We start from the raw sequence: 27,404 nt of genomic DNA, 5'->3' as shown, positions 1-27,404 counted from the left end.
TGAAGCCAACTAAACGTTGGTTAAAAGTGCAACGATGCGACACTACACTTCGAGGGGTCATTCAGACTACCTCGCCTCTCAGATTGAGAGTCATGCTGAAACTACACTTCAAGGACGTATCGCTCGTCCACCCTGTGTATGTTACCAGCCTCGAAACTGTACCCCTGCTACTTGGAGCAGAATTGATGGATCGGTTACTCCCATTGATGGATTGGAAAACCAACAGGCTACAGTGCCTTCTCCACCGACCACACTGTCTTCCCCTAACGCTAACTGCAACGCAGTCATTCACGAGGGGTATCTGTCGAAAGCACTACTTGGGAAAAAGATGTTTAGAAACTTCTTGGGGCAGAATCTAATCCAAGGAGATATTACGATATCTCGACACATTCCATCAGCCAATCTGATTGAAAATTATTTTCATGATTTCGAGCCAGCTATCTCTGTGAATGAGCAACTTCCCTCCTCCTTGCAGTCGTGCAATACGATAGTTGAGATGAACTTCTCTTGCCCTTTGGACACTTCCGCAAGCACTGCGGCCGTCTCAGCAAGAAAAACATTGATGCGCAGAGTATACTCTGCTTCCGATGATACACCTTCCGCTTTGTGGGGGACTGTCAACCCTTACAATGACACTAATGGCATCAGTCCAGCAACTGACCCGATGACTCCCACTGGAGTCCCACCGATGACTCCCACACTCCCCCGCCCCACCCACACAACAAGGTAATTAGTTAATTAGGGTCCAAGAGGCTCTCTTTCTGGAGTAGGGTTAATAAATAAAATATAGTAAAACACAGATTTAGAGCAGGATGGTGTTACCTTACTGCCTTTAACTCCATCACAGTTAGTGACAGCTACATGCCTGGGGACAAACAGAACAGTCAGTTTCACACACCCAACTCACTAAGTTGTCCTGAATTTAACATGGAATGGCAGCCCTCTGGGTAAAACACTAATGTAACATACAGATGACGTTGATATAACCTTAGTTAAATGTATTTTTCCCAGTGGAGAATACTTTTAAATATCACTGGAAGTGCTAAAGCCTTTAACGTGTTTGGAAGTGTGTTGGTTACACTGATGGCTAGTCTATGTTTACTCTGTATTTTAGAAAATCCTCTCACACATCCTTTAACAAGTATCTACAACAGAACTATTGAGCAGACAGAAATGCAAAGCATTCCTCGCCAAACACGTCATTCTATGGTATCCCGAGTCCCCACAGCTCACACCCCAAGTCCCCACAGCTTTGCATACTGTATAATATTCTGTCAATTGTCTTCCACTACTTGGCCTGGGAGAGCAAGTCATTGTGTGTGTTTGAGGTGATTATACACAGCTCTGTAAAGAACAGCCAATCTTCACAATGCCTGGAGAGGCATTTAACCAATAAATTTGCTATAATTATCCTTTATTTTGAAATAATCCTATATTCGACATCTTGAACACTCACATTGAGTCAATAATAGTCTCACAACAAGTTGTACGTACAAACCCACCCAGAAACCTCAGCAGTTCTGATCTGCCATGCTCAGGATGCCATGTCGACCTGAAACATGTCATATCCCAGACATTCTTATCTCAGGTGAGTACCTTTCTGAAGTAGGTCAGACACAACAAGAATGCATGATAATCTTATATCAAGTTAGAGCTGCTGGTTTGATTTGCCTTGTTTTTCCTTGTTTCCCAATGTAACAGAATCTCCCTTTGTTGACTGACTGTTGCGTGTTCCTAATGAATGAGATTGTCTGTGCAGGAAGAGGGAAAGAGATATGTGGGGAGATGAAATAGACACTCTGTCCACAAGGGTTGTTTGGGTTTCTGACGGATTGCAACACAAATGGAGCAGGGGTGGTAGGGGGCTGGGTGGAGGGAGCAGGGGCGGACTTAGTGATTTAGAGGCTCCAGGCAGAGGCCTGTCTGAGGTGCACATTTTTTTAAGTGGGTTTTTATTATAAAGACATGTAATTTAAAAATTGTAAAAATTTATTACAGTTTAATGTGGCAAGAACATAACCAGTCATGATGTTTTCATCTGATTGTCATACAAATCACTTCAAAAAGTAGGTAACCTTCGCACGTTCATCCAAAATAATTCCAGCATCTGAAAATTGCACTGTGCACCCGGCAACTTGCCTTCAATTTGCAAGTGGCTGAAACTATCTCACTGGAGAAAGCATCCCTGTAACGAATCTCTTCTTCGTCTGAGGAAGAGTAAGAAGGATCGGACCAATATGCAGCGTGGTAAGTGTTCGTCATGTTTTAATAGAACAAACTGAACACTACACAAAATAATAACGAAGAGAAAACGAAACAGTTCTGCCAGGTGATCAGACACTAAACAGAAATTAAACACCCACAACCAAAATGGGGAAAACAGGCTACCTAAGTATGATTCTCAATCAGACAGCGAACGACACCTGCCTCTGATTGAGAATCATACTAGGCCAAACACTTAGAAATATAACAACATAGAAAAAAGAACATAGACTACCCACCCCAACTCACGCCCTGACCAACCTAACACAAAGACATAAAAAAGGAACTAAGGTCAGAATGTGACAGTACCCCCCCTCCCCAAAGGTGTGGACTCCGGCCGCAAAACCTGAACCTATAGGGAAGGGTCTGTGTGGGCGTCTGTCCGCGGTTGCGGCTCTGGCGCGGGACGTGGACCCCACTCAACCATAGTCTTTGCCCGCTTAAGTGGCGCATTTGGAGCAGCGACCCTCGCCGCCGACAGCGGGCCCCGAATAGATGGGAGACTCCGGCAGCGCCGTAGTGAAGGGCGACTCAAGCAGCTCCTGACTGACGGGCGGCCCCGGCAGCTCCTGACAGACGGGCGGCTCCGGCTGCTCAGGACATATGGGTGGCTCCGGCAGCTCAGGAGCTGCTTGAGTCGCCCTTCACTACGGCGCTGCCGGAGTCTCTGGAGCTCTGGTGCGCACCCTTGGCATCACTCCTCCAGGCTGGATGACCACTTTAGCCCGGACCATCCTGAGTGCAGGCACTGTTTGAACCGGGCTGTGGGTCAGCACTGGAGATCTGGTGCATACCACTCGCACCTCTCCCTTAGGCTCAATGCCCACCTTCGCCAGGCACGGGCGGAGCGCAGGCATAGGGCGCACTGCACCCTCCCAGCGCCCCGGAGAGACAGCACGCAGCGCCGGCGCAGGATACCCTGGGCCGAAACGGAGTACCGGAGACCAAACACGCTGGGCCGGCACAATACGCCTTGGCTGGATGCCCACTCTCGCATGGCACTTGCGGGGGGCTGGCCTATAACGCTCTGGGCTATGAGCGCGTACTGGTGACACCGTGCGCACCACTGCATAACACGGTGTCTGACCAGTACGACGCTGCTTTCGGTAAGCACGAGGAGTGGGCTCAGGTCTCCAACCTGACTCTGCCACACTCCCCATGTGCTCCCCCCCAAAAAAATGTGGGGGCTGCCTCTCGTGCCTGTCGCGCTGCCGTGCTACCTCCTCATATCGCCGCCGCTCAGCTGGGGCAGCGATATTCCCCAGCCTGTGCCCAGGGTCCCTTACCCTCTAAAATCTCCTCCCATGTCCATGAGTCCAGAGAACGCTGCTGCTCGATACCACGCTGCTTGGTCCTTGGTTGGTGGGTGTTTCTGTAACGAATCTATTCTTCGTCTGAGAAAGAGTAAGAAGGATCGGACCAATATACAGCGTGGTCAGTGTTCGTCATGTTTTAATAGAACAAACTGAACACTATACAAATTAATAACGAAGCGAAAACAAAACAGTTTTGCCAGGAGAACAGACACTAAACAGAAATTAAACACCCACAACCAAAATGGGGAAAACAAGCTACCTAAGTATGATTCTCAATCAGAGACAACGAACGACACATGCCTCTGATTGAGAACCATACTAGGCCAAACACATAGAAATATAACAACATAGAAAAAAGAACATAGACTACCCACCCCAACTCACGCCCTGACCAACCTAACACAAAGACATAAAAAAGGAACTAAGGTCAGAACGTGACAATCCCAGCGAGCGAAACAGTTGTCTTACTATATATAGTCCATGTATCTGATGCTGTCTGGGCAAAAAGAGTATTTACATGCCATACTCTTTTTTTTGCCAGACAGCGACACATATATGCCGTCTGCCTCTGCCTCGATGATGGTGGCAGTATTATAGGCAGCACCTTTATACTAAAGAAATGAGTTAACTTAGGTACTTTTCTGTTAACATTTACAATTCTTTCTTTCTCTTTTCTCTGCCCTGCACTGAAAATGCTTAATTGCTGCAGCTTAATTTCAATGAATGTCACGTTTGCAATCAAATCGCATCAAACAATGCAAAGGAACTCTGTAAGGGTGAAATAGTCCATTATTATGAACCAGTCCGTGGGGGATTAATGACAATTGTTTCTACTATTATGAGAAAAACTTGGATTATATTAAAATTGATATAAAATATAAGATATGTATATGTATGGAAATAAATGATTGATCTATTATTACATGTGGCCTTGTTGACCTTGGCACAGTGGCCTGACAAAAAACTGCTCCCTACCCATTTCCTTTAGAACTTTGAAGCTACCCGCAGATTTTTCTGCTCCTTGAGCGGAGCCTGGGGGGCCTCAAGCAACAAAAACAAAAAAGATAATTAATATATACAGTGGGGCAAAAAAGTATTTAGTCAGCCACCAATTGTGCAAGTTCTCCCACTTAAAAAGATGAGAGAGGACTGTAATTTTCTACATAGGTACACTTCAACTATGACAGACAAAATGAGAAAAAAAATCCAGAAAATCACATTGTAGGATTTTTTATGAATTTATTTGCAAATTATGGTGGAAAATAAGTATTTGGTCAGCTACAAACAAGCAAGATTTCTGGCTCTCACAGACCTGTAACTTCTTCTTTAAGAGGCTCCTCTGTCCTCCACTCGTTACCTGTATTAATAGCACCTGTTTGAACTTGTTATCAGTATAAAAGACACCTGTCCACAACCTCAAAGAGTCACAATCCAAACTCCACTATGGCCAAGACCAAAGAGCTGTCAAAGGACACCAGAAACAAAATTGTAGACCTGCACCAGGCTGGGAAGACTGAATCTGCAATAGGTAATCAGCTTGGTTTGAAGAAATCAAATGGGGGAGCAATTATTAGGAAATGGACATACAAGACCACTGATAATCTCCCTCGATCTGGGGCTCCACGCAAGATCTGGGGCTCCACGCAAAATGATCACAAGAACGGTGAGCAAAAATCCCAGAACCACACGGGGGGACCTAGTGAATGACCTGCAGAGAGCTGGTAGCAAAGTAACAAAGCCTACCATCAGCAAGGGCATTGAAGATGAAACGTGGCTGGGTCTTTCAGCATGACAATGATCCCAAACACACCGCCCGAGCAACGAAGGAGTGGCTTCGTAAGAAGCATTTCGAGGTCCTGGAGTGGCCTAGCCAGTCTCCAGATCTCAACCCCATAGAAAATCTTTGGAGGGAGTTGAAAGTCCATGTTGCCCAGCAACAGCCCCAAAACATCACTGCTCTAGAGGAGATCTGTATGGAGGAATGAGCCTAAATACCAGCAACAGTGTGTGAAAACCTTGTGAAGACTTACAGAAAACATTTGACCTCTGTCATTGCCAACAAAGGGTATACAAAGTATTGAGATAAACTTTTGTTATAGACCAAATACTTATTTTCCACCATCATTTGCAAATAAATTAATTAAAAATCCTACAATGTGATTTTCTGATTTTTTTTCTCATTTTGTCTGTCATAGTTGAAGTGTACCCATGATGAAAATTACAGGCCTCTCTCATCTTTTTAAGTGGGAGAACTTGCACAATTGGTGGCTGACTAAATACTTTTTTGTCCCACTGTATATATTTTATTAAGCACAGTTCATGAGGCCACTTGATGATGTGAGGCCAGAGGCAATTGCCTCTTCTGCCTAATGGTAAGTCTTCCACTGGGAGGGAGACAATGAGACAGACAGAGTCCTATATATTGTACACACACAAAGTCTCTTTCTCCCACACACACACACACACACACACACACACACACACACACACACACACACACACACACACACACACACACACACACACACACACACACACACACACACTTAAACACATCCAGACATAAACACTTGGCATACTTAAAAACTAGATCAACAAAAGAATGTACAGTGGAGAGGTTTTACATTTTTATACTAATCACGTAAATAATATGATAATAGCAGAGATGAATAATAGAAATGAGGCTTGGTGTCAAAAAACAGTGCAAGTAGGGGGGTGTGTGCGTGCGTGTGCATCTGACCGTGTGTGAATTTAATGTTGTTATCGCAGGATCTTGGGCCCTGTGTGACGGCTCCACAGTCCCCTGATAACACATCATCAGACAGAGACCTGCACACACCTGGGGCATGCAGGAGAGAGGGAGAGTAGGTGCAGAGGGAAAAGAGAGGAGGAAAGACAGCAGAGATATAGGCAGAGGTGACAGGAAGAAAAAAATGTATCTGTAATGAAAGAAAGAACAGCAAAGTGGAAAAAGGAGAGGGGACAGAGAGAGAGAAAGAAAGAGAGAGAGAGAGAGAGAAAGAGAGAGAATGAAGGATGCACAGAGGAATAGAGACAAAGACAGCTTGAAGACCTAAATGACTCTGTTCTGTCACAAAGATTAACACTAGTTACCAGTGAAAAGAGTACAAAAGGACCGTGAGTGGTCATGGACACTTTATAACATCATAGTCATAATCAAATAACATATTGTTACGGGCCTTGGTCTATGTTTCCAGGTCAAAATGTGTGCACTATATAGGGAATAGGGTGCCATTTAGGACGTAGGCTTTAACACCGTCACTCAGTAGTCTACAGATAAGAATAATGTTTCATTAATTCCCTCCTGTCTAAAAAATCACAATAAGTGAATCAGTGTTTTGCCTATAGGCTTTAACAGGCTCAGTAATCTGACCACACAAACCTTTACACAAACCTTTACACAAACACACCCACACACGAGCCGGCCAACGCTAGCAGCCATCCATTACCCTCTGTAGTGCCTTGCAGTTGCCATTCCAGGCAATGATGCAACTCTCAATGAATAGAACCTATAGCTATAGAACCTTTTGAGGATCTGAGGACCCATGCCAAATCTTTTCAGTCTCCTGAGGGGGACTGTGGCACTCTCAAGAGATGGACAAGATTAGAAAACACGGTATTCTCCAAGAATACCAGAGAACAGAAAACACTTTTCAAACCCATGGTGGCGGAACATCAAAGACTGTAGAAAATGCAACGGATTCAAAACAAGGAGATACGCTGCATGTCAGTGTTCACAGATGGGCAAGCCAGCATGCTGGTGACAGCTGGTCTGTCGTTTTCAGACACATCTCCAGATCTCTCCCCACCCCCGCCTCACCTCTGTAAGAGTCAACTTCCTCAACCTCAGTGCTTACTATGTTACCCATCAACCTCTCTCACCCCTTCCTTCACCTCTCCCCCTTCTCTCACCCACTTTCAACCTCTCACCTCTGCAAGCACATACTGGTTCTGGCTAACACTTTTCTCATGTCCTGTTCTTGTCTCTCACATACCTGAACCTGACCCTATTTAATTCTAATCAGGCGGCATCGAAGCATTCACGGTGGCAAGCTTGCATACTTGAACCAGGTCCAAGTCGTGAGCCTCGATGAATAGAAAATATTCACTACAACACCTTGCTTTGTCTCTGTCTCCGCAGGGCATGCCTGATCTGGGATGGCCCTGTCCCCCTCATGGTGGCAGTAGACAGCCCTCTGGTCCACACACAGAGCTTGGGTCTATGTAGTCTCACCGGGGAGCTCTATGCATAGACATATAATCTAGTCATTGAATTTCTATGGCTCTATTCATCTGAGAGAGTGATCGAACCGTCCTATATCTCCCGGTGCTGTCCACTAATGCTTATCTGAGCTAATCAAACAGAACAGCTACTCACTGTCACACTTAAGACCAGCTGTAGTGTGAGCGCATGGTTCCCTGACTCTATAGTTTCAAAACGGCAATTCTTCTTCTTCTGTTAAATCACTGCCTTCTTCAAGAAGGCAGGCAAGCAGCAAGCCTCCCTACTGAGAGAGCAGGATGGAAGACAGACCCACTGGCCTTTTCTAATGCGACAATGTGCTGTTGTTATTGTAGCAACCTTAATCCAACACCTAGTGACCTAGTCAAGAGATTTGAAACTGTTGGCTTATCAGCTAAGGTTGATAGTTGCTGGTTCGAGTCCCTGTTGGGGCAACCCCCCCGAATTTGTTACATTATGGTCAAAGGGTAGAGCAGGAATGAGTTTCCCAGAAGCCTTGTAGTGAACTCATAACATTGTTTCTCTTGACAAACCAACCACACAGCAGTGAGAGAGGGATAACTATAAAAAGGATATTTGATTGTAAATCTTCTGCGATGAACACAATTCATCAAATGTTGCTTATTCTGCTAGTGGAACTGGTATGGGTCGTCCAGAGAAATAGCGATGATCACAATCGCTACAAGGTTTTCGGGAAACTCACCCCAGGTCAGTAAAGCAGTGATCGGCAACAAGGGATTGACTCTGTTCTCAGAGGGTGATTCCCAGCGGGCAAAACTGGTTGAAATGATGGCATCATTTCAGTTTGCCCAGATATGTGGCACATGGAGATGTGTGAAACTTACTCCTCAGCCTTAAGTATCCACGTTTGCACCATTCAATTGCTAGCTTTTGAGAAGTGTGACTGGTAGAGATGCTTGAGGCAGGACGGTCAGGTATGTTTGTGAAGCAGAGGTCCAGGGTTTGAGCCAGGTATGTGCCGAAACGGGAGGAAGTGGTACTCACCAAGCAGTCCTTTACACCCACTGGGTTAGAAGAAAACTTGATAGTCTATTAACTTACAGAGAATGGACATTTGTATTTTATGTTCACAACCCAAGCCCACAAAGACACACACACAAATATACCCTGAGGGGTTGGAAGCAGTGGGTCAGCTGCAGTTCACTGCCACCAGAGCAATTGTAGGGGGTTAAGTGCCTTGCACAAGGAAACAACAGCAAGCAAAGGTGTCTAGGATGATGCAAGCAACTCTCCAGTTGCCAGGTCACACATCATCAGATTTAAACCAGCAACCCTCCTTCTCTAACCGCTATGCTACCTGTGTTAGGCCTCATGCATGCTTAAGGAGTACCCAACTAAGCAGAAACGAGAATGAGCTGAGAAGAGGCCACATACCACAACAGTTTTGTCCCAGAGTTCCTGAGCACCTCTCTTGTGTGTGTGACCGGGATTTAAGCCAATACCACCATAATCCCTGAGGACTAATGTAGGGGGTGAAGGGGTTGGTGGGGGTCCCCATGCAACGGATTGTCTGCAGTGCCGGGAACAGCACCCTCTGACCGCCCGTTTTCCCCCCGCTTCACTCCACCATCCCCCACCGATGGGTGACTTCCTGGCGGCTCAGCATGCCTGTGGCTCTCTCTCATTTTGCTCGTGGTGTGAAACCACTCGGAAGACAAACGGGTCGGGATACGAGCTGCCCATCTAAAGCCCCCGGGGAGCGACAATGGTGGAGCTCTGGGGGCTTTGGTCTGAATAGGGGGGCACTCTGAAACAACAGAGTAGCAGCACAAAGGGCTGAATAGGAAGACTAAAACAACAGGGGCTGTGGCCTGTGGGATGTGGGACTGACCAAGACCTGAGCTCTCTCTCTGTCTGTATGTCTGTCTGGAACAGAGCTCTGTGTAGGTGCTACCATATCAAACCATTTGGATGCACCTAAGAGTTTCTGACTAAAGAGGTTAGTAACATCAATGTATAGCCTGGTCCATGACAAAATAGCAAATATCTGTGCAGAAACTACTGTAAACTTCACAATAATCTGGCAATGATTTCATTTCTGTTATAAGGAGGCAATTATTTAGTAAACTGAGTAATGCATAAATAGTTGCCTCCTTATAACACACATTGTTCTTATAACAAGACATTTTTCTGCCAGTGTTGTTCATTGGGTTTGTGCCGCAGCGCATCATGGGGGTTGTATGTGTTGAGACCGAGCACATTGTAGATAAATGGTTTAACTGATTCCTGTCTCCCGTCTGATCATTATTGAATTGTTATAAAGACGTGGTTATGAAACCCACGAGACATAATAACAGATTGGCGACGAGTAAGTCTGAACCTACGTGAACTTTTCTGTTTGGAAAAAGGCATTTTTTTACAAGTTTAAAACTGCTATTTTCCGGGATCCTTATTGGCGCAGTGGTCTAAGGCACTGTATCGCAGTGCTAGCTATGCCACTAGAGAGTCTGGTTTGAGTCCAGACTCTGACTCAGTATGGTGTTTCCTACCAATTGGATACCATAAAAAAGGGGTATAAAAACAAATATTTTTCGTGGGACAGTCTAATTGCTAGCAGTGTATTGCTGGTAGAGGCAAGCGCATAGTCGAGCTAGCTAATAGAATTAGCATCGTCATGGATGGCAGAAAGGGATTTGAGACGGACGTCAGTGAGTAAAGGAAAGGACAAGTTTGAAGAAAAACTTTTGAATTAAAAGCTGCTAAATCAGTGCATTTCAGGATAAAACATCAGTGAGTGAAGTGAATGAAGATCACTTGACTGAAGAAAATATTATTACGGCTGAACAGAACATTGCCATGGACAAGTATGAGTTGAGTAACAAACAGGAGCCAAATGAGAAACAAAAAATGTCTGGAATTGTTAGAAATATTGGACAGTTTGATGAAAGTGTTGAGCAATGGCGCTCATACAGAACGGTTTGAATATTTTGTTATTGCAAACGGCATTGATCAGGACAAAATGTTGCCAAAAATGTTTTGTGTAATGCGGCCAAATACATTTAATTTTACTACACAGCCTGCTACTGCCAGACAGGACAGGTAATAAGATGTATGGGAATATTGTGGCAATACTGAAAGAACTATTTACATTTAAAAAAAGAGGCGGATCCTTTAAGCACTGGTTATATGTAAACCTGGCTGCTCTTCTTACGTACATTGTTGGCATGACAAGGACAGTTAGTGAAGATGGCTAAATCGCATACAGATCTGGTGACCAGGAAATAGTAAGGCAGTAGTAACTATGTTGACACATTGAATATGTCACAGCAGCTGAGGTAGGCACATGCTGGTAAGGGGGCCATTTTGAAGTAGTGTATGTTGTGAAATGACAGGCTGTAGGGAACCCATCCAACAACCGTCCAACAACCATCTTACTCACAGGCAGTCCAGTAACCCCAGCACGGCCGACATCACCCTGTCAGAGAAGAAGAGAAGAGAAAAGAAAAAGAGAAGAAGTCTTAACAACAGAACATACATGGCAATGTGAGGAGGCATTGGAGTGGGTGAGGATGGGCAAATGGGTGTACAAAGCTAAGAGGGTATATGAGTGAGAGTCAGGTACACAGACAATGACTGTAGGATGATTGATTGTGTGGAAGCATAGGTCATTTTGGTTTTGTTTTGTATGCAGACATGGGTTGGGCACCTAAAAGGTTTATGACAATCAATCCATCCATCCATCCATCATCAATCAATAAATTAATCAATAATCAAATAAGATGAATATTTTGCGTAAGAGATGCAAGCATGTACAGGTGGGAAAGCATGTACAGGTGGACACACAAATTAAAGAGACTGTATGGAGGGGTGATGGTTGTGAAAGCCCACCTACAGGTATACCAGGGTACTGGATGAACTGAACGGTGTCGTCCCCTGGTACTCCTTTGATCCCTGAGAAACCCTGCAGTCATCAATAGAAATGTCAACAACACAATTCAGTATATTTGTTCCTTCCACACTGTCTGCATCTGGGTCTTCCATAAAACGTGATACTATTCATTATAATCCACACAATAATTCACATTTCCTGTTGCTGCAGGATTTTTTTCTGTAAATGTGTTGGCTCTTCAATATTAGCCTGGTCCCAGATCTGTTTGTGCTGCATAGCCAATTCATGTTGGGACATTGGCAAAAAATAGGAATTGGCAAGACAACACAAACTGATCTGGTACCAGGCTACTTCGATATGCCACTTCGCTCAGATTATTTAGCCATCTAGCTACCCTAATCCTTCATGTTCTGGGATCTCAAGGAATGCAGAGTGATATAGCCCCTCTCCGTGTTCCCTACACCAGCCACATACCGTACAGTTCTGTACTGTACTCACCGCTCCCCCATCAGGCCCATCCAGACCATGGATTCCAGGGAAACCAGAGTCCCCTCTGGTCCCGTTACAGCCATCTAGACCGGTATACCAGGAACACACCTTGGGCCTGGGTGACCCTGGAACACACACACACGCACACACACGCATACACACACACACATTAGGCTATTTATGCACCATTGGTCATTCCCACTATCCAGTCCCTTTTCTTTCCCCAGGAAATATAACTTCTTATACCATGGCGTTGTTGAATAATAGTTTCTGATTGGCTTGAAGGGCATTCTAGAGCGTGCATTATTTCCCTATAACGTAGGGTGACTAGACGTCCCCGTTTTCCAGGGACAGTCCCCGTTTTTGGTGGCCTGTACCCGGCTGGTGCTGTCCCCGGAAATGTCTGTGTGTTAAAAAAACTGTAACACTGTGCAGCAGAGCCTACCGGTTGACGTCTCAATCGCGTTGTGCTTGTTTAGTCCAGCAGAGGGGGCTGCTCACTATAGCAGCTTCATTCACTCTTCTTCTTCTTCTAACTACTTGCTCGCGATAGTTTTAGAGAAAACTTCTGTGGAAAACTTGGTCAGAAGCTAGCAAGTGTCAGGTGAATGCACAACATCACCACAAACGTCTTTTCAAGCCAGATAAGTTACAATCGTTTGAGATACTAGCTAATGATGTTATAATGTCACAATTTATTATATAGATAGATGACCTGCTCTATAAGGTTTTAAATAGGTTATGCTAGCTAACGTTAGCTGTGTAGACTAAGTTAGCTAGCTACTGTTATAGCTAGGTTAAAAAATTTTCACATGGAAACATGCAGTGGACAGGTTATTTTGAAAATATGATTGTATTAAATGAATGCACAATTAATTCTGAAAATATATTTGTAGATTACAATTTTAATGGTTTGGCATTATAATAAGTAGTGTGAAAATATAGTTAGAAATGTTCATGGATAACATTAGCAGTGGAGAGGAAGGAGAGGAGGAAGACTGGATAGGAAGAAGAGTGAAGGAGACAGAGGAGGAAAGGTAAAGATATGATGACAGAGCCTGCCAATTTATTATTACAAACAATGTTTTTGAGATTTAATACAGAAATGAGGCAAGCAATGGGAATCTGTTAACCAAAGTATTTTATCTAATATTATACTATTTATTAATACAGATTTTAGAGGAAGGAAAAGTTAAGGGAGTAAAAAGAGTGAAGCAAGGAGGGCGTAGAAGAGTGAGGTGGAAAGGTGAAGAGAAGGAAAGGAAGACGAGTGAAGAAAAGAGGAGGAGAAAGATTGGAGGAGAAGAAAAAGTTGAGAGTAAGAAGAGTTATACAAGGAGAGTGAAGAAGAGCAGACAGAGGAGATACAATGACTCTTTCCAAGAAACGGAAATGCACTTTATGAAAAATATGATGTGAGAATTTCCATTTATACGCTCAGGTCAAGCCGGAGAAGAACGGCAGTGGTAGAACATCAGCAGACGAAAAACATAAAGCCTCTCTGATTGCCCGTGTTGGTATGCCCACTGTCACCACATTCTTCAAGAAGGTAGAGCCTTCCCAAGAAGAATATGGTTTAGCTGTGCAGGAGGGTGTCTTTGCATACCACACCATGTGACACAATCATAGTTACAGATCTATGGACTGCACAGCACAACTGACATGGAAGCTTTATGAGCCAAAGTTTACATGTGCTAGGACAAAATATGACGCCATAGTGTGTAACGTGTTAGCAACATGGGCAACTACTTTGGTAACACAGGACCTAGACCAGGTTGAATTTGTGTCCCTGTCCATTGATGTGTCCAATCATGAACATGTAAAGCTGCTGCCAATAGTAGTCAGATATGTAAGATATATGATGGCAGCACATCTGTGGAAACAAAACTGCTTTATTTTGTTGAATTGAATTGAATTGAATGGAGAAACAGCAGCTGAGATCCTAGTGGTCATCCAAAAATGTAACCTGGAAAACATTCTCTGCCGACAACAAATACCAACTTTGGAGGACTGAATAGGCTGGGGAGGGTCAATGTCCATACCAAAGTTAAAAATGCTCTGCAGCGTGAGGTGATTGACTTAGGTTGTCCTGCCCACATCATTCATAACACGGCCAGAACTGCTTTAGATATGATGTTTAGTACCTGCTCACAAAAATACTTGGAATATGTTCATATTTTCACCGTCAGAGTAGAAAGACTGAAAGGCTTTTGTGAGTTTGTTGGCCAGGAGTACCATAACATTTTAGGACACAGCAATGTTCACTGGATGTCCATGCTCCCTGCTCTAGAAAGAGTGCTGAAAATGTGCCATTGAAATCCTTTTTTATTTCTGAAGACAAATGCCCTGTTGTCCTGTGAACAATGTTTGAAGATCCACTGACTGAACTTTGGCTGGCCTTTGTCCATGGAAACTTGACCGTATTCAGTGACACGATCAAGATGCTTGGAGGCCAGGGCCACTGTGCTGTGGAGTCCGCTGCAATTCTGAGAAACGTTGAGGCAAAATTGACTGCAAAATTGACTGATGACAAGTTTTGGTCAGAGGACTTCTGAGAGAGCTAGAGGACAATGGAGCCATGTCTAAAGAGAGCTTTCTCAAAACATCCCAATCGTTCTTCACTATGGCTGTGAACTACTTGCAAGCATGGGAAAAGCACACAGATAATCTAAAATATTTACATTGTCTCCTTTTAAAAAGGCAACCTCTGCGTGAAGGCAGCAGGCACACTGCAGGAAAAATGCCCCAATGTGACCATCAATCAAATTTTCAATCAAATTTATTTTATATAGCCCTTCGTACATCAGCTGATATCTCAAAGTGCTGTACAGAAACCCAGCCTAAAACCCCAAACAGCAAGCAATGCAGGTGAAGAAGCACCATCAATGAGGATGCATTGTGTGACGAGGTTACTGGCCTGCAAGAGTTCCTAAAGGGGGTTTCGCTTGAAGAATGGAAAACATCTGAGACACCGCTTAGTCAGAGATGGAGCACGGTGGTTACCCACTTCTAAGAGAACGACATCCCACACACTAACCTGGCTAGATTAGCGTCTGTTGTCATGTGCTTACCTGGAAGTAATGCATCAGTCGAGAGAGTGTTCTCCCAAATGAATGCTCTATGGACAGCAGCAAGAAATAGGTTCACTGTTCCTACCATCAAGGCCACGCTTATTGTGAAGACAAACTTAAACCTCCCCTGCCAGGAGTTCATGGAGAAGCTGGCCAAAGACAGAGCAATCCTGAAGAAAATACATTCTTCTGATAAATATACAGATTAGGTTGGTATAAGTATATTATGTAGTTACCAATCTCATCAGCATCTTATTTCTTTATTATGTCACATATACTATTGTCTGTTTTTTCAATTTTGCTCAGGTTCTCTTCTGCTCTTATTCTACCCAGACTACCAGGACCACTGAATGGCTGTTCAAATTGGACAGTTCTGTCTTGTCTGTAGTGTTTCTGTAATATAGTTGTTTTCTCTGTCTATCACAGTGTGCCTGTTAGACTAAATACATGAAACCGGAATTGTCCCCCTTTTTTATTTCATAGATAATAACATTGGATATTTTAATTATATATTGACCGCCGAACTGGAAATGTCCCCGGTTTTAATTTCAGAAATCTGGTCACCTTACTATAACGCACGGTATATTTGCACGGTAGAATTAAATGGCTAGTTCTTACATGTTCTATGATTGAACTGCTTTTGAAAGCAAAAGTCAAATTGAAAACGTCATTGGCACTGTTGAATTTGATTTTCATAATAGCAAGTTAGGACTGATGGTTTGGTTAGCTAAACTAGCAAGTCTGTTTGCTTGGTTACCAAGGCAACGATTGTTGCTATCTAGTAAACTTGCTAGCTACTTCAGTGGATGTTAAACACATTTCTACCTGCAAATGAACACATTTCTAGCTGTACATTGGTTAAATTATAGCCATGGTATCAAATATATAGTCAACTCGGGGCTCTATGCGTTCTCTGGAAAATAATGCAACTCTGTGGCATGATAGTTTCACTTTGCTAGCGTGTCGTTGACTATCCCTTACTTATTTAGTGTAAAATGTGGATTCCGAAAGGCTTTAAATATAAGGTAAGGTGTCATTTACCATAAAAACACAAAGATATGGAGGTTTATGCATTTTGTTTTCAGTGCATGTTGGCATTTTTGCCAAGTCCCTTGGTGCTATTCGTCAACTACTACAATAAATATAAACTATACGACAATAAAATATTTCCTCATTATTTAAAATATCTCTCATCAATATTTTATTTCTCATGATTATTGTATTTATTATTATTGTATTTATGATGTTCTGTGTGTCCCTGATATCACTTTCCACCCTGTTAGTTTGTAGTAAATCTCCTTTAAGAAAACAACCCCTTGACATCATGTTCAGGTAGTGTCATCACTTTGTTGGTGGGAAAACGGTCATGATGGGATGCTAATGTCAAAGTGAAGTGAAAACTTGCATATTTGAGTCCCATCTGGGATCATTTTAGCATTTCATGACGTTAGTCTGTCTCACTCATAAATCCCCACCCTGTTAGGAGAAATTACAGAGAACATTTAGGAAATGTCAAAATGTTAAGATACTTTTGATATATAAATGAAATCCTCTTTCAATGTTTACCATATTTACCATTGTGCTAGCTCAATCGCAATCACCCACAGAGCTATGGCTAATTTAGGCTCCAAACCCTGTTAGGTTTCACACTGTTAGAATTATGCAACTAACATAATAACATTTTTCTGAAAGTCAAACCTGTCCTTTTTCTGATATACTAAAGAAATTAAACATAAACAGCACCAGTCAAAAGTTTGGACACACCTACTCATTCCAGGGTTTTTCTTTATTTTTTTACTATTTTCTACATTGTAGAATAATAGTGAAATAACACATATTGAATCATGTAGTAACCAAAAAAGTGTTATACAAATGAAAATAGATTTTAGATTCTTCAAAGTAGCCAACCTTTGCCTTGATGACAACTTTGCACACTCTCGGCATTAACAGGCACACCTGGTAAATATTATACAATGTTGAAAATAGTAAAAAATAAAGACAAAACCCTTGAATGAGTAGGTGTGTCCAAACTTTTGACTGGTACTTTACTTTAGTGCCTTATTGCAAACAGGATGCATGTTTTGGAATATTTGCATTCAATACAGGCTGCTTTATTTTCACTCTGTCATTTAGGTTAGTATTGTTGAGTAACTGCAATGTTGTTGATCCATCCTCAGTTCTCCTATCACAGTCATTAAACTCTGTAACTGTTTTGAAGTCACCATTGGCCTCATTGTGAAATCATTGAGCAGTTTCCATCCGCTCCAGCAACTGAGTTAGGAAGGGTCCCTGTATCTTTGTAGTGACTGGGTGTATTGATACACCATCCAAAGTGTAATTATTTTACCCATCTACCAATAAGTGCCCTTCATTGCAAGGCATTGGAAACCTCCCTGGTTGTTGTGGTTGAATCTGTGTTTAAAAGGCACTGTTCAACCGAGGGAACCTTACGTATGTGTGGGAGTCATTCAAAAATAATGTTATACACTATTATTGCACACAGAGTGAGTCCATGCAAACTATTATGTGACTTGTTAAGCAATCTCCTGAAATGATTTAGGCTTGCCATAACAAAGGAGTTAAATACTTATTGACTCAATACATTTCATTTTGAAATCATTTGTAAAACATTCTAAAAACACAAGTCCACTTTGACGTTATGTGTAGGCCAGTGACAAACAATCTCAATTTAATCCATTTTAAATTCAGCTTGTTGCACAGCAAAATGTGGAAAAGTCAAGGAGTGTGAAAACTTTCTGAAGGCACTGTATAAGTTATTTGTTATAAAAGATGGTCGCTCTAGCTCTATCGATCTTTGAGTAGTTAAATTTAAAAAACATACTTTTGTCCCGGTTCTCCCTTACCCCTGACCTAAAAGCCTGTGACTTGTCTTAATCCCCAATGTGATTTTGTTCCACTGAATCTCTGTCTGTATGTTTGGTAAATTCTGTAAGTGATAAGTCATAAATAAGTGTAGGTGTTACTGCTCATATATTAGTTTCCTCATCTATCACTGATCAGAAACATTTAGCATGCAATAATGTAGTCTAAATTAAGTGTAGGCTCGATCGAGTATACACAACTCCAAAAGCTCGCGAAGGTTGTGAAATATCAACACGAGACTCACATGCTTTTGAAAATACAGATTGCTATTATTTTCCATCAGTATCATGATGAATATAATCTCAAATGTAAGACCCTACATCTGCTCTCTAACAAAGCAGAGTGAGGGTATAAAATGAAATCATTTTATTAATCTTATGTTTTTAAGGACCTGCCTAAAACAAAATAATAATGCATTTCTTTGTGATGGAGTATATTCAACGGATTTATTAAAATATACTTCCACCCACATTGGCCCATGTCTACTCCCACTCCTAAAATTGCCAGCGGGCATGTGCAAAGGAGACATAAAAGGCTTATCCCGGCAAGCATCTGGTAAATATCGGACTGCTTGAATTGAGCTCTAAAAAACACTGCAACATACCGTGAAGTCTGTCTGTTAAGGGTATTTGCTGAGATCTGAAGACTTGTATTAGCTCCACAAACCAATTCCCAGACTTTAGTTCCGCAGGCTAACTGTCACGCCCTGACCTTAGAGATCCCTATTATTCTCTATGTTTTGGTTAGGTCAGGGTGTGACTCAGGTGGGAAAGTCTATGTTTTCTATTTCTTTGTTTTTGGCTAAGTGTGGTTCCCAATCAGAGGCAGCTGTCTATCGTTGTCTCTGATTGGGGATCATATATAAGTTGTCATTTTCCTTTTGGGTTTTGTGGGATCTTGTTTTCTGTTTCGTGTCTGTACCTGACAGAACTGTGCGCTTTCGTTTTCACTTTGGTTATTTTGTTTGAGTGTTCTTTGAAAAAATTTAAATCATGAACACTTTCCACGCTGCGTCTTGGTCCACTCTTCCTTCTACTAACGAGAGCCGTTACAGAAGATCCCACCAAAGACGGACCAAGCAGCGTGGCCAGGATGAATGGACATGGGAGGAAATCCTGAATGGAGAAGGACCCTGGACACGGGTTGGAGAGTATCACCGTTCAAGGGAGCAGACGGAGGCAGCAAGAGAGGAACGGCGGCGATACGAGGAATTAGAACAACAAAGGAAGCCCGAGAGGCAGCTCCCAATTTTTTTTGGGGGGGGGGTGGCTCACGGGGAGATTGGCGGCGTCAGGGTTTAGACCTGAGCCAACTCCCTGTGCTTACCGTGGGGAGCATGTGACCGCTCAGGCACCGTGTAATGCGCATTGGAGACACAGTGCGCATTCACAGCCCGGTATGCTCGATGCCGGCCCCTCGCATTTGCCGTGCTAGAGTGGGCATTCAGCCAGGACCAATTGTGCAGGCTCAGCGCTCCTGGTCTCCGGTGCGTCTCTTCGGCCCAGGATATCCTGTGCCGGCTCTGCGCACTGTGTCTCCGGTGCGCCTTCACAGCCCAGTGCGTCCTGTGCCTGCGCCCCGCATTTGCCGGGCGAAAGTATGCATCCAGCCAGGACGGGTTGTGCCAGCTCGAGACCTCCAGTACGCCTTCACGGTCCAGTGTATCCGGTGCCTGCTCCACGCACCAGGCTTCCAGTGCATCTCCCCAGTCCGGTGAGACCTGTTCCGGTTCCACGTACCAGGCCTCCAGTGTGACTCCCCAGCCTGGTAAGCCCTGTGGCAGCTCCACGGACCAGGCTTCCAGTACGTCTCCTCAGTCCGGTGAGACCTGTTCCGGCTCCATGTACGAAGCCTCCAGTGATGATCCGTGGCCCGGAGCCTGCAGTGAAAATCCAGGGCATGAAGCCTCCAGTGATGATCCATGGCCCGGAGCCTGTAGTGACGATCCATGGCACGGAGCCTGCAGCGACGGTCTCTAGTCCGGAGCCTCCAGCGACAGTCCCTGGTCCGGAGTTTCCAGCGACGGTCGGCAGTCCAGAGCCTCTGGTTCCCAGTTCAGAGCCTCTGGCGACGATCTACGGTCCGGAGGTCCCAGCAAAGATCCCTGCACCCTCCCCGATAGGTTCAGGTTTATTCTCTGTTTGGTTAGGTCAGGGTGTGACTCGGGTGCGAAAGTCTGTCTTCTATTTCTTTGTTTTTGGCCGAGTGTGGTTCCCAATCAGAGGAAGCTGTCTATCGTTGTCTCTGATTGGGAATCATACAGTGGGGAGAACAAGTATTTGATACACTGCCGATTTTGCAGATTTTCCTACTTACAAAGCATGAAAGGTCTATAATGTTTTATCATAGGTACACTTAAACTGTGAGAGACGGAATCTAAAACAAAAATCCAGAAAAATCACATTGTATGATTTTTAAGTAATTCATTTTCATTTTATTGCATGACATAAGTATTTGATACATCAGAAAAAGCAGAACTTAATATTTGGTACAGAAATATTTGTTTGCAATTACAGAGATCATATGTTTCCTGTAGTTCTTGACCAGGTGTGCACACACTGCAGCAGGGATTTTGGCCCTCTCCTCCATACAGACCTTCTCCAGATCCTTCAGGTTTCAGGGCTGTCGCTGGGCAATACGGACTTTCAGCTCCCTCCAAAGATGTTCTATTGGGTTCAGGTCTGGAGACTGGCTAGGCCACTACAGGACCTTCTTACGGAGCCACTCCTTAGTTGCCCTGGCTGTGTGTTTCGGGTCGTTGTCATGCTGGAAGACCCAGCCATGACCCATTTTCAATGCTCTTACTGAGGGAAGGAGGTTGTTGGCCAAGATCTCGCGATACATGGCCCCATCCATCCTCCCCTCAATACGGTGCAGTCGTCCTGTCCCCTTTGCAGAAAAGCATCCCCAAAGAATGATGTTTCCACCTCCATGCTTCACGGTTGGGATGGTGTTCTTGGGGTTGTACTCATCCTCCTTCTTCCTTGAAACACGGCGAGTGGAGTTTAGACCAAAAAGCTCTATTTTGTCTCATCAGACCACATGACCTTCTCCCATTCCTCCTCTGGATCATCCAGATGGTCATTGGTAAACTTCAGACGGGCTTGGACATGCGCTGGTTTGAGCAGGGGGGCCTTGTGTGCTCTGCAGGATTTTAATCCATGACAGCGTAGTGTGTTACTAATGGTTTTCTTTGAGACTGTGGTCCCAGCTCTCTTCAGGTCATTGACCAGGTCCTGCCATGTAGTTCTGGGCTGATCCCTCACCTTCCTCATGATCATTGATGCCCCACGAGGTGAGATCTTGCATGGAGCCCCAGACCGAGGGTGATTGACAGTCATCTTGAACTTCTTCCATTTTCTAATAATTGCGCCAACAGTTGTTGCCTTCTCACAAGTTCTTCTAACGAGTTCAAACAGGTGCAGTTAATGAGTGGAGAACAGGAGAGATTCCTAAAGAAAAACTAACAGGTCTGTGAGATCCGGAATTCTTACTGGTTGGTAGGTGATCAAATACTTATGTCATGGAATAAAATGCTAATTAATCACTTAAAAATCATGTGATTTTATGGGTTTTTGTTTTAGATTCCGTCTCTCACAGTTGAAGTGGACCTATGATAAAAATTACATGCTTTGTAAGTAGGAAAACATGCAAAATCGGCAGTGTATCAAATACTTGTTCTCCCCACTGTATATACGTTTTCCTTTTGGGTTTTGTGGGATCTTGTTTTCTGTTTTGTGTCTGTACCTGACAGAACTGTGCGCTTTCGTTTTCACTTTGGTTATTTTGTTTGAGTGTTTTTTGAAAAAATGTAAATCATGAACACTTTCCACGCTGCGCCTTGGTCCACTCTTCCTTCTACTAATGAGAGCCGTTACACTAACACACTCTTGTAGTGCACAGGAACCATATGGCTCACGACAGACTTTTCTTATAAAACAATTATTGTACTACAATTAGAATGTATTTATTTTTTATGCATTTATCGGTCACTAGACTGTGACATCAGACTTTGTGACTCCACACACCTGGAAAATATAATATTATCTCTCTCCCCCTCTCTGTCCATCTTACCTTTTCGCCCAGAGGCAGATAGTTACTTTCAATAACTTTCTGCAGAATACTATTTCCTCTTTCACATTCCAATAGTTTTTCTATATTTCCTGCATTTCTGCTACTGAAAGCAGTCTTAAACAAGGGTCATGTTTTGATTCTTCAAAAGTGTTCTTCTGTTGTGATAAGTCTATGCCTTAGGCCATCTATTTAGTAAATGCCACAATACAAAATTAGTCCAAAAGATAAGCACCACATAGATTTGCTGTGCTTAGGTTTCCCATTAAAATGGGGTTTAAACATACAGCTGGATCTATACAAACGTATTCTCTATTATAAACCATGTATATACAGTTTAAAACATCTTGATACTCCCCCTCCCGGAGTATCATCGACTGACACTAATTAGCATAACTCAACGGACATAAATATTACTAGAAAATATTCCTATTCATGAAAATCACAAGTGGAATATATTGAGACACAGCTTAGCCTTTTGTTTATCACCCTGTCATCTCAGATTTTCAAAATATGCTTTACAGACAAAGCAAGACAAGCATTTGTGTAAGTTTATCGATAGCCTAGCATAGCATTATGTCCAGCTAGCAGCAGGTAACTTGGTCACGAAAATCAGAAAAGCAATCAAATTAAATAGTTTACCTTTGATGAGCTTCGGATGTTTTAACTCACGAGACTCCCAGTTAGATAGCCAATGTTCCTTTTTTCCAAAAATATTATTTTTGGAGGCGAAATAGCTCCGTTTGTTCTTCACGTTTGGCTGAGAAATCGACCGGAAATTGCGGTCACGACAACGCCGAAAAATATTCCAAATTAGCTCCATAATATCGACAGAAACATGGCAAACATTGTTTATAATCAATCGTCAAGGTGTTTTTCAAATATCTATTCGATAATATATCCACCGGGACAATTGGTTTTTCAGTAGGACCGATTGGAAAAATGGCTACCTCTGTATTTTATGCGAGAATCACTCTTGAGAGCCATCAGGTGACCACTTACACAATGTAGCCACTTACGGGTATTCTTCAACATAAAGGCGTAAAACTACATCACAATGCTGTAGACACCTTGGGGAATACGTAGAAAAAGTAATCTGGTCGATAGCCCATTCACTGCTCAATAGGGACGCATTGGAACGCAGAGCTTTCAAAACTTGAGTCACTTCCAGATTGGATTTTTCTCAGGCTTTCGCCTGCAATATCAGTTATGTTATACTCACAGACAATATTTTTACAGTTTTGGAAACTTTAGAGTTTTCTATCCTAACCTGTCAATTATATGCATATTCTAGCATCTTGTCCTGACAAAATATCCCGTTTACTTTGGGTACGTTATTTTTCCAAAAATGAAAATACTGCCTCCTAGTCGGACTGCAGATAATCTTAGTACCACTGGTGCTTATGGGTCTCTTTGCCAGTGAATGAGCACAAGTCCTACCGAGGTGGTGAAATATTGTATCTGGGGCAGTAACAAGTTCCAAGTCCAGAGTCTCAATACTGAACCTGTAGTCATGACTAGTACAGGTAATATGGAATTTATGCTGCCCAAGAGGTGAGGCTGTGGAGCACGCAGCACACTGACTGTCTGTATCTAGAGTGATCTAAGATCCACAGTGACAAGACTGAGTCTGTGCCCCACCAGATGTCTACTGTAGATAACAGCCAGTGTAAAACAAATACACACGACAGGGGGAATGGTTCTCACAGAAAATGTACCACAGACTTCCACAAGCCACCCTCACACCAAGACACCAGCCAGGCTGCCTCCATAACACCCCTCCCTCAACCCATCCCCTGTCTGTCACGCATATAGGCTATATTTTTGAAGATCTAAATATGTACTTTATGAGTCTGCTATCCATCTTTAAACTGAATAGAGGTCAATCCTTTATTTGTCATATATGGTTATAATGATCAAAGCATTGTGTAAAGCCAGTGATGGAGCGATATCGCTCCAGGGCAGTCACAGATATACCTTCTCCACTGAACTTGCTATTAAGTCCAGGTCTAGGCTTACTCAGTGTCTAGAAACCATCCCTTAACCGTCCACCAAGCCTTGCCTGAAGCAATTGCCCAAACCAATTCACTTGATCAACAAACTTTGAAATAAAATGAACTATTTCAACATTAGTACCAACATCCATAATACGATAGATATGCCCAGTACAGTTCTACAGCAAGAGACTGTTTAAAAATTAAGAAAACAAAGCCACCATGTTGAAAGTGCCATATTTGCATGCATACATCCTTCATATGGGTGGCCACAACAGAAATTAAACCCATGATCCTTGGCATTGAAAGCGCCATGCTTTACCAACTGAGCCACACAGGACACCTACTAGTTTATAAAAATAAACTACAGACATCAAACCACTACACAGCAAACAATTTCTGGTTACCACTGCTTTCCCAAAATGTTAAAAGGGACATCTTGAGAAGGTTAAGATGTATCTAAAAGTCCCCCGAACGTGACAAAGTTTCCCAGGGATGTTCCCATGACATAGCTTTAACGTTTTCTGTTTTTATTTTGTATTTTTCTGTACAAAAACATATTAAATGTGCAAAACAAACATTATTGGAACATTTTCACCAAACATTCTTAGAACCGTTATGGTATGCCCATCTACAAAAGGTTAGTAAATCATGTTGTCCAAGGACATTTAACAACATTCATGGATGTTGTCATGCTAAAATTAGCTGGGAACCAAATTGGGTCTCCATTGAAATGTTTATTTATTTTGGGCAGAGGGTAGATCAGCTTCAAAATTGCAGATAGAATTTACAAACTATCAATTTAATTGTTTGCATAATTTCTAATCCACCTGATTTTATATTTTTTCTCTATACTTTTTTCCCCCTACCCTACCATCCCTACCCTAATTGGAGTAAACTAACGGACAACAATACTGCTACTGCTTCTTACTGCTATTTTGCTCACATCAACGGTACCTGTAGTTAAATAATTATACATATATTACTAATTTCCTCTTTCTTCAAGTGCTGGATTTTCACCCACAGCTGCCAATCCACCATTCATTCTTAACTCCAACCCTCCGATGTCCACAGATTAACCCATCTTTCCCCAGTATAACGTCATTTTGCCATTTCCTTTTGCAATACATCCCTCCCTTTTACTGTGATGTCTTACGAGGGTCCTGAACCTTCCTATATGTACAATTTCTACCGATATTGCCCTACAAATAAATACTTTACCCAAAAGTATAATGATATTTGAACCCTGATTTTATGACATAACAACCATTCCTGGGTTTGACTCCAAAAGCGAGCCACCGATGGACAATACTAAAAAATATGTTCGATTGATTTTGTTTCCTCGTGGCAGAGTCTGCACAAGGCTGACTGTTCAATGCTCTGTATACTGAGCATTAATTTTGTAGCAATGTATTTTATATATTAGCTTATATTGAAACAAACGGATTACATGACATTGCTCTCCTGAAAAGCCACTGAGTGAGCAGATAATTAAAAAAGTACCAATGAATCATGGTCTTGTTGTTAACTGTTAACTGTGTGTTACTGCAGGGCTGGATCAACGGCCAGCGCACCCAGTGGCTCTCAAGGAGTGCAGTTGGAGAACCCTGTTCTAAAGGCATCCAACAGATTTTTGGTAAAGATTTGCAATGGAAAACAGGGTTTTCCAAATGCATCTCTGCATGGTTGTGTCATATTACACATGTTGGGCTGCACATTTTTACAAGTTTTTGTGACTCAACTGTGCAGGACAGCCATTTTGCAAAGATAATTGTATTATTGAGTCGTATACTTAACTCAACCACATTGTGTTGCAGGATCTTATCCACACTCAATGAAAACGTGAGTCTACACATTCACAACCCAGTGCAGCCCTCTTCCTGTAGATCTACTGTCCTGGTAGATGGTGGATCTCCAGGAAGTGGTTTAGGCAGCGCTGCTTTAATCCATAGACCCCTCAAACTCAACTCTGGACCACAAAGCCAGTTCCACTGCTTGTTTTAATTGTTTAATTGTTAATTGTTGTTTTTAAATCCAAGTCACATTTAGATTGACTTTATAATTTAAACCTAATTTATGTATTACTGCCCCCCAGTTGCAAGACACATCCCAGTGGCATCCCAAAAAACACACCAAAAATAATCTGCACATGCTTTCTGTCCCTAACTAAATAAAAACGAGCAAATCTGGTCTAAAACGAACTGAAACTAAACGGAGATTGAAATAAACGAATCAAATCTAATATAATATAAAAACACACAACTATATTAACCTTGGTCTGGGAATAGTTTTTCAGCACATTTGAGCACTTGAGCGCATGTTTTAAGTACACAGCTCAGTGATGGGCCTTGTTGAAATGTGTGAATGTGTGCGTGTGAATATGTGGTGTGTGTGTGTGCACGAGTGCGCGTGCGTGCGTGTGCGCAATGGCGCCTCTGTTGGAGCTGGCTGAATCTACAGGCATGCAAAAAATCGGACCATTTCCATTCTACCATATTAAAATTGTCACCACTCTACAACTAAATGTAATCTTAACCAGTAACCTGTCGTGAGCCTTAGACCTGTAGAGGCAATAAATTACATCAACATAATTCAACTCTGACATGAATGTATTTTATGTCAATCTATGTCCATAACGCTCCTGCTACACCAAGTAAATCTAGGCTACCTGTATGAGTTAGGGTAACAGTAATACGTCTATAGGTGGCTATTCAGGTGACACATCATGTGAAGTAATTTCGGCATGGATGACCCGCCAACTCAGCTATATCGTCAACTCAGATTCGTGTTAGCAATAAAACGTATTTCCCTTACAAGTCAGTTATAATACACATATGCACGATATGCAGCAGACTTTACCCTGAGCTGAGCCCTTATAGCCTAATTCATCATTGCATTTTTATACTTACATCATCTGTGCATGCGGGTGTGATGATGCCGCTGAGCACTAGCAACAGGACACTCCAGAGCAGTGCGGGAAAAGTGAGAAAGTCCGTCATTTCAGTTGGATATCTTTGTAACTGTAAAAGCAATGCAGCAGCCCTCTTGAATACATGTGTTTTAAAAATAAGAAGAAATAGCCTACAGCTCGCTGTCACTGCGACGGGTTTCTGGACTTTGATAGGTGGTGGGTTAGATCACTATCCTTAGATATAGCGCGTGGTAAAGATAACCCTCAAGAAAGACAGTGCTTTTACCTTCGAG

General features: G+C 42.8%; 1 long non-coding RNA gene across 1 annotated transcript; it reads right to left on the bottom strand.

The window, feature by feature from the left end:
- Positions 1-5,874: 5,874 nt before the first annotated feature.
- On the bottom strand, positions 5,875-27,286 carry LOC110507304. The gene is made up of 4 exons (XR_002471104.2): positions 27,110-27,286; positions 12,191-12,306; positions 11,692-11,764; positions 5,875-11,278 (listed from the first exon to the last, which is right to left on the bottom strand). It is a non-coding gene; the product is annotated as an uncharacterized LOC110507304 (long non-coding RNA).
- Positions 27,287-27,404: the final 118 nt, after the last annotated feature.

The sequence above is a fragment of the Oncorhynchus mykiss genome, chromosome 27 (genome assembly GCF_013265735.2).
Source record: "Oncorhynchus mykiss isolate Arlee chromosome 27, USDA_OmykA_1.1, whole genome shotgun sequence".
Lineage (NCBI taxonomy): Eukaryota > Metazoa > Chordata > Actinopteri > Salmoniformes > Salmonidae > Oncorhynchus > Oncorhynchus mykiss.
The sequence above is the reverse complement of the archived record's forward strand: the minus strand, read 5'-3'. Positions and strand labels throughout refer to the sequence as shown.